Here is a 7,626-nt window from a genome sequence, read left to right as displayed (position 1 = left end):
AGGCTCACCAGTCTATAATTACCTGGATTATCCTTGCTACCCTTCTTAAACAAGGGGACAACATCAGCAATTCTCCAGTCCTCCGGGACCTCACTCGTGCTCAAGGATGCTGTAAAGATATCTGTTAAGGCCCCAGCTAATTCCTCTCTCGCTTCCCTCAGTAACCTGGGATAGATCCCATCCGGACCTGGGGACTTGTCCACCGTAATGCCTTTTAGAATACCCAACACTTCCCCCCTCCTTATGCCGACTTGACTAGAGTAATCAAGCATCTATCCCCAACCTCAACAGCCGTCATGTCCCTCTCCTCGGCGAATACCGACGCAAAGAACTCATTAAGAATCTCACTCATGTTCTCTGACTCCTCGCATAACTTCCCTCCTTTGTCCTTGAGTGGGCCAACCCTTTCTCTAGTTACCCTCTTGCTCCTTATGTACGAATAAAAGGCTTTGGGATTTTCCTTAACCCTGTTTGCTAAAGATATTTCATGACCCCTTTTAGCCCTCTTAATTCCTCATTTCAGATTGGTCCTACTTTCCCAATATTCTTCCAAAGCTTCGTCTGTTTTCAGTTGCCTAGACCTTATGTATGCTTCCTTTTTCCTCTATGCTAGTCTCACAATTTCACCTGTCATCCATGGTTCCCTAATCTTGCCCTTTCTATCCCTCATTTTCACAGGGACATGTCTGTCCTGCACTCTAATCAACCTCTCTTTAAAAGACTCCCACATATCAAATGTGGATTTACCCTCAAACAGCTGTTCCCAATCCACATTCCCCAGCTCCTATCGAATTTTGCTATGGTTGGCCTTCCCCCAATTCAGCACTCTTCCTGTAGGACCACTCTCGTCTTTGTCCATGAGTATTCTAAAACTTATGGAATTGTGATCACTATTCCCAAAGTAATCCCCTACTGAAACGTCAACCTCAAACATTCCTCGTGGTACAAACCATAGGAATCTTTCTTACCTAGTTACGCACAAAAGAATGGAGGTAAAATTGTCTGCTACAACCATGTCAAGTTCTTTAATCAAAGAACTGTACAATTAAAGGAAGAAGGACAATCTAGTAATTCATTCAGTCAACAGATCAGAACAATCTAAAGCAGTTGAATGAGGATAGGGACCAAACTATAGCTGCCCCACCAGGAGCTGTCTAAACCATTACTGTTCATTTAAATGAATTGAATAGTTCCAGTTCAGGAGGTCATTCAGCCAGTCAAGTCTATTTCGACTCTCTTCAAGGGCATTTCAGCTAATGTCACACTCCCACCCTACAAATTATTTCTCTTCAAATATTTGTCTAATTACCTTTTGCCAGCCACTATTGACCCTGCTTCCACTGCTCTCTTAGGCAATGCTTCCAGATTGCCCAACTGCCACAGAGAAAAACATTTCCTTCAACCACTGAAACATGCAGCCAGCCAGGTCTCTGCTCGTGTCCCCTCTTGAACTGGATCTTTTTTGACTCTCAGAATCTCTGCAGTGCAGAGAGAGGCCATTTGGTCGATCAAGTCTGCAACTACTCTTTGAAGAGAATCCCACCCACAGCCACCACATCCCCATAACCCCGCATTTAGCATGGCCAATCCACCTAACCTGCACATCTTTGGACTGTGGGAGGAGACCGGCGCACCCGGTGGAAACCCATGCAGACACAGGGAGACTGTGCAAACTCCACACAGACAATCACCACAGGCTGGAATTGAACCCAGGTCCTTGGCGCTGTGAGGCAACAGTGCCAACCACTGTGCTGTTGTGCTCTCCTTGTTCTTTCGACTAAAATGAATCATTTCACACTTATTCTTAAATTTCAGCTGGACCATGTCAACCCATACCACCAGACTGCGTGCTCTTGAAGTCTATGGCTAACCTCAAAGTCAAATGCAAATATGGAAATCATTTCCAAGTCATTAATGTAGATGAAGAAAAGCAGTGGGCTGAATGCCGACACGTGGGGGAACACTAATGGGTACATTGCTCCAATCTGAAAAACCACCACTCATTACTTCTAAATAAAAACCAAAAGAACTGTTGATGCTGTAAATCAGGAACAAAAACAAGTTGCTGGAGAAGCTCAGCAGGTCTGGCAGCATCTATGAAGAAATAAAATCAGAGTTACCGTTTTGGGTCTGGGGTGACCCTTCCTCAGAACTTATTTGTATTTGACTTCTGAGGATGGGTCACTGGACCCAAAACGGTAACTCTGATTTTTTTTTCTTCACAGATGCTGCCAGACCTGCTGAGCTTTTCCAGCAACTTCTGTTTTTGTCACTCATTACTTCTCTCAATTTGCTGTCACTCAGGCAACTTTCTAATGATGTTGCCTCAGCCTCCTTCATTCCACAGGCTTTAACTCTGCTGACAGGTCTGTTACATGGCACTTTATCAAATGTGTTATAATGATACCACACACACAACTATATCCCCTGGATGAACATTTTACATCTTCGCTCTGTCTGTAGGAATGATCTCGACTATCTAGTGGCTTGCCATTTCAATAAACCAGAAGGATTCAATCAAATCAAAGTTTCAAGCTTTCATTAATTGTGTGGTTGTTAAGTACTACATTACTCAGTGTTGATAATAGGTATGGATTGTATGTTCAATAAAATGGAGAATCCTGATCTCAATGCTCCAGAATCCTCCCGGATTTCAGAGGGAATAGAACAAATCACAAACAAAAATCATTTGTTAGCACTGTTTATTTTGCTCCATAACAGAGGGGGGTCTTGTACAACATTAATACCCCAGCCTCTGAGCCAGGAGGCCCATATTTTAGTCCCACCTGCACCAGAGGTGTCATAACATCTCTGAACAAGTTGATTACCTAGCTCCATGATGGCTGTTTTAAGAACATTGGATTGGTAAATTGTGATGGAACTGAAAGTCACAAAGCATGCTAGTGACGTACACTCCATGTTGCTGACTCTTTGCTTTTGCGCCCTGGCACAAATAGCCTTGTCCTGAAAGGTATCATGTAAGACATACTGGAGAAACTCAGCAGGTCTGGTAGCATCTGTGGAGAGAGAAACAGAGTTAATGCTTCAAGTCTGTTAGGTTATTACTGGGCATATTACAATTGTGAGGGGGACAGACAGAAGATTCTGTGGCCGCAGAAGAGACACCAGGGTGGTATATTGCCTCCTGGGTGCCAGGGTCAAGGATGTCTCTGAGTGGTTGCAGAACATTCTGAACGGGAAGGGTGAACTGCCAGAAGTCACTGTGCACATCGGTACAAATGACCGAGGTAGACAAAGGGATGGTGTCCTGCGAAACGAGTATAGGGAGTTAGGTAAGAAGTTAAAAAGCAGGACCTCAAGGGCAGTGATCTCTGGATTACTCCCAGTTCCACGCGTCAGTGAGGATAGAAATAGAAAGATTGGCCAGATGAATGCATGGCTGAGGAGCTGGTGCAGGGGGCAGGGTTTTCATTTCTTGGATCATTGGGATTTCTTTTGGGGTAGAGGTGACGTGTATAAGAGGAACGGGTTGCACTCGAACCGGAGGGGGTCCAATATCCTTGCGGGGAGATTTGGTAGTGTTACCCAGGTGGATTTAAACCAGTTTCGCAGGTGGATGGGACTCTGAATAAGAGAGGGGCCATCGAGAAGTCAGGGGAAAATACATTACCCATCGAGAACAAGTTTACTATTCAGGATGGCCAGGGGCACACTAAAGGGAGGGAAAAGACTTCTGGTTTTAAGTGCATTTATTTCAATTCACGAGGCCTGACTGGTAAGGCAGATGAGCTCAGAGCATGGACTGGCTCTGGTGATTGGGATATTATAGCCATAACAGAAATATGGCTGAGCGAAAGGCAGGACTGGCAGCTCAATGCTCCAGGATACAGAAGCTACAGGTGTGACAGAAGTAAGCGAGGAGGGGGAGTTGTCCTTTTGATAAAGGAGAACATAACAACACTGCTTAGAGAGGATATTCTTAAGCGGTCATCAAATGATGCCATATGGTTAGAATTTAGAAACAAGAAGGGGATAGTCAATCTGTTGGGACTGTATTATAGATCTGCAAATAGGCAGTGGGTACTAGAGGAGCAGATGTGTAGTGAGATTGCAGGTACCTGTAGGAATAATAGAGTGGTATTGGTTGGAGATTTTAGAGGGCCCTACTTGGGAGGGTGTAACACTGGACCTGCTCTTAGGAAACGAGATCAGGCAAGTGAGTAAATTGTCAGTTGGAGAACACTTTGGGTCCAGTGACCGTAACTGTCTCAGTTTTAACATAGTTATGGAAAAAGATAGGACAGGTCCACAGGTTAAGATGTTAAACTGGAGCAAGGCTAAATTTGGGGCCTTTAGGCAGGATCTAGGACAGGTCAATTGGGTGAGTCTGTTTGAAGGAAAAGTTACGACTGGCAAATGGGAGGCTTTTAAAAATGTGATATCAAGAGTCTAGGGACAGTTTGTCCCTGATAGGATGAAGGGAAAAGGTGGCAGATTTAGGGATCCCTGGCTGACAAAGGAAACTGAGGCTCTGGTCAGGAAAAAGAAGGAGACATACATTGGGTTTAAGCTATCAGGCTCAAATGAATTCCTAGATGACTATAAAAAGTATAGGAGCGCAGTCAAGAGGGTAATCTGAAAAGCAAAAAGAGGGTACGATATGGATCTAGCAGATAAGGTTAAAGATAATTCCAAGAGGTTTTATAGCTATATTAAGAGTAAGAGGGTGGCTAGGGAGATATTAGATCCCCATAAAGATCAGCATGGTGGTCTATGTATGGAGCCACAGGAGATGGGGGAGATTTTTAATGAATATTTCTCCTCAGAGTTTAGTGAGGAGAGAATCATGGATGCTAAGGAAATAAGGGAAACAGGTGGGGATGTTTTGGACCACACACATATTAACGGAGAGGAGGTATTTGTAGCCTTAAAGCGCATTTAGGTGGATAAATCCCCTGGGCCTGATCAAGTCCATCCTCAGACATTGTGGGAGGGTAGAGAAGAAATTGCAGAGGCTCTTGCAGAGAATTTTGCTTCATCTTTAGCCACTGGTGAAGTTCCAGAAGACTGGAAGCTGGCTAATGTTGATCCATTGTTTAAGAAAGGTAGCAAAGACAAAGCCAGGGAACTACAGGACATTCAGCCTGACATCAGTAGTAGGCAAATTATTGGAGAGGATACTGAAGGACAGGATCAATCAACATTTAGATTGTCAAGGTCTGTTTAGGGATAGTCAGCATGGATTTGTGTGCAGGAAGTCATGTCTGACAAATCTTTTAGAGCTTTTCGAAGAGGTAACCAACAGGATGGATGAGGGTAGGACAGTGGATGTTGTCTACATGGACTTTAGTAAGGCCTTTAAGGCAGGCGAGTCATGAAAGTTATGTTGCATGGGATCCAGGGACAGCTAGCTAATTGGATTCAAAATTGGCTCAATGGTAGGAAGCAGAGGGTGATGGTTGAAGGCTGTTTCTTGGAATGAAGGCCTGTGACTAGCGGCGTGCCACAGGGGTTGGTGCTGGGACCTTTGTTTTTTGTCATTGACATAAATGATCTGGCTGTGAATGTAAAAGGCATGATTACTAAGTTTGCGGATGATACAAAATTAGGAGGCACAGTTGTCAAAAATTACAGAGGAATCCTGATCGGATGGGAAGTGAGCTGAGGATTGGCAAATGCAATTCAATACAGATAAGTGAGAGGTGTTGCACTTTGGAAAGTCAAACCAACGTAGGACTTACACAGTAAATGGTAAGGTCCTATGGAATGTTGTGGAACAGAGGGACCTAGGAGTACAAGCACATAGTTCATTGAAAACGGCGTCACAGGTAGACAGTGTGGTAAAGAAGGCATTTAGCATGCTGGTCTTCATTGGTCGAGACACTGAGTACAGGAGTTGGGATGTTGTGTTACAGTTGTATAAGTCTTTGGTGAGGCCGCACTTGGAGTATTGTGCACAGTTTTGGTCACTCTGTTATAGGAGAGACATGGTTAAACTGGAAAGTGTGCAAAGAAAATTTACAAGGAATAAGGGGTGACCTTATTGAGGTGTATAAAATCATGAGGGGCATAGATAGGATAAATGCATATAGTTTTTTTCCCCCAGGGACAGGGAATTGAAAACTAGAGGGCATAGGTTTAAGGTGAGAAGGGAAAAATTTAAGAAGGACCCGAGGGGCAACTTCTTCATGCAGACAGTAGTGCGTATATGGAAGGGCTGCTGGAGAAAGTGGTTGCGGCAGGTACCACAGCAAAATTTACAAAACATTTGGATAGGTACATGGATGGGAAAGGTTTAGAGTGATATGATGCAAACGTGGGCAATTGGAACTAGCTGAGTGGGCACCATTGTCAGCATGGATCAGTTTGGGGCGAAGGGCCTGTTTTCACACCATATTACTCTATGACTCTAAGTCAGATCACTGACGAAGGGTTTCAGCCCGAAACGCTAACTTTCCTGCTCCGCTTTTCCAGCTTCACACCTATAGACTCTGGCTTCCATCATCTGCTGTCCTTATTGTCTCCAGATCACAGATTGACAGAAACCTGGCTTGATAGATTAAAAACAAATCAAAAACACATCTATGTGGTGTCTCGCTGAAACATAACTAAGCGAAGCTGCAGATTTTGCTTGAACAATAAAACAGAAGTTTATTAAAAGAAATTAAGATAAAATAGAATAAGCCAAACTATCTACTAATAACACAAATGCAAAGATTTTGAAACAAACAGTAAAAATATTTAACCCATTAATTCTAAAACAATTTTCCCTGTTCAGAAACATTGAAAATAGCATTAGGAATATGCCGTTCAGCCCTTCGAGACTGCTGCGCCTTTAATATGATCATGGCTGATCACTCTACTCAGTACACTGCTCCCCCTTCGCTCCATACCCTTTGACCCTTTTAGCTCAAAGAACTACATATCCTTCTTGAAAACATTCAATGTATTGGCCTAACCAGTTGTTTATGGCAGAGAATTCCACAGACTCACCACTATCAGAAGAAATTTTTCCTCATCTCAGTCCTCAATGGCTGACGCCATAACTTTGACTGTAATCCCTGGTTCAGGGCTCCCTGGTCATCGGGAACATCCTTCCTGCATTTACCCTGTTTAGTCCTGTTAGAAATTTATACATTTCTATGAGATTCACCCTTCATTCTTCTACATTCTGGTGAATACAAGCGATCTAGTGTCTCAATATATGTCAATTCTGTTATTCCAGAAATCAATCTGATTAATTGTCATTACACTCCTTCCATTGCCAGAACATTCTTCCTCAGATAAGCAGACCAAAACTACACACAATACTCCAAGTGTGGTCTCATCAAGGCCCTGTACAATTGAAGCACGACACCCCTGTATTTGAATCCTCTCATTAAGAATACCATTTGCCTCTTCCCCGCCTGTTGCACCTGCATGCTAACTTTCAGTAACTGGTGCAGAAGGACACTCAGGTCTCGCTGCACCTCTCTCTTTCTCAATCTATCATCTTCCAGATAAATATCTGCCTTCATGTTTTTGCAACCAAAGTGGATAACCTCATTTATCTACGTTATACTTTTATCTGCTGTACATTTGTCCAATCACTTAACTTGTCCAAATCACATTGAAGCATCCCCCTCACAGTTCACTCTCGCACCCAGCTTTGTGTCATCTGCAAAG

This window comes from Rhincodon typus, chromosome 37 (assembly GCF_021869965.1).
Source record: "Rhincodon typus isolate 14 chromosome 37, sRhiTyp1.1, whole genome shotgun sequence".
Classification (NCBI taxonomy): domain Eukaryota; kingdom Metazoa; phylum Chordata; class Chondrichthyes; order Orectolobiformes; family Rhincodontidae; genus Rhincodon; species Rhincodon typus.
Note: the sequence above shows the minus strand (reverse complement) of the source record.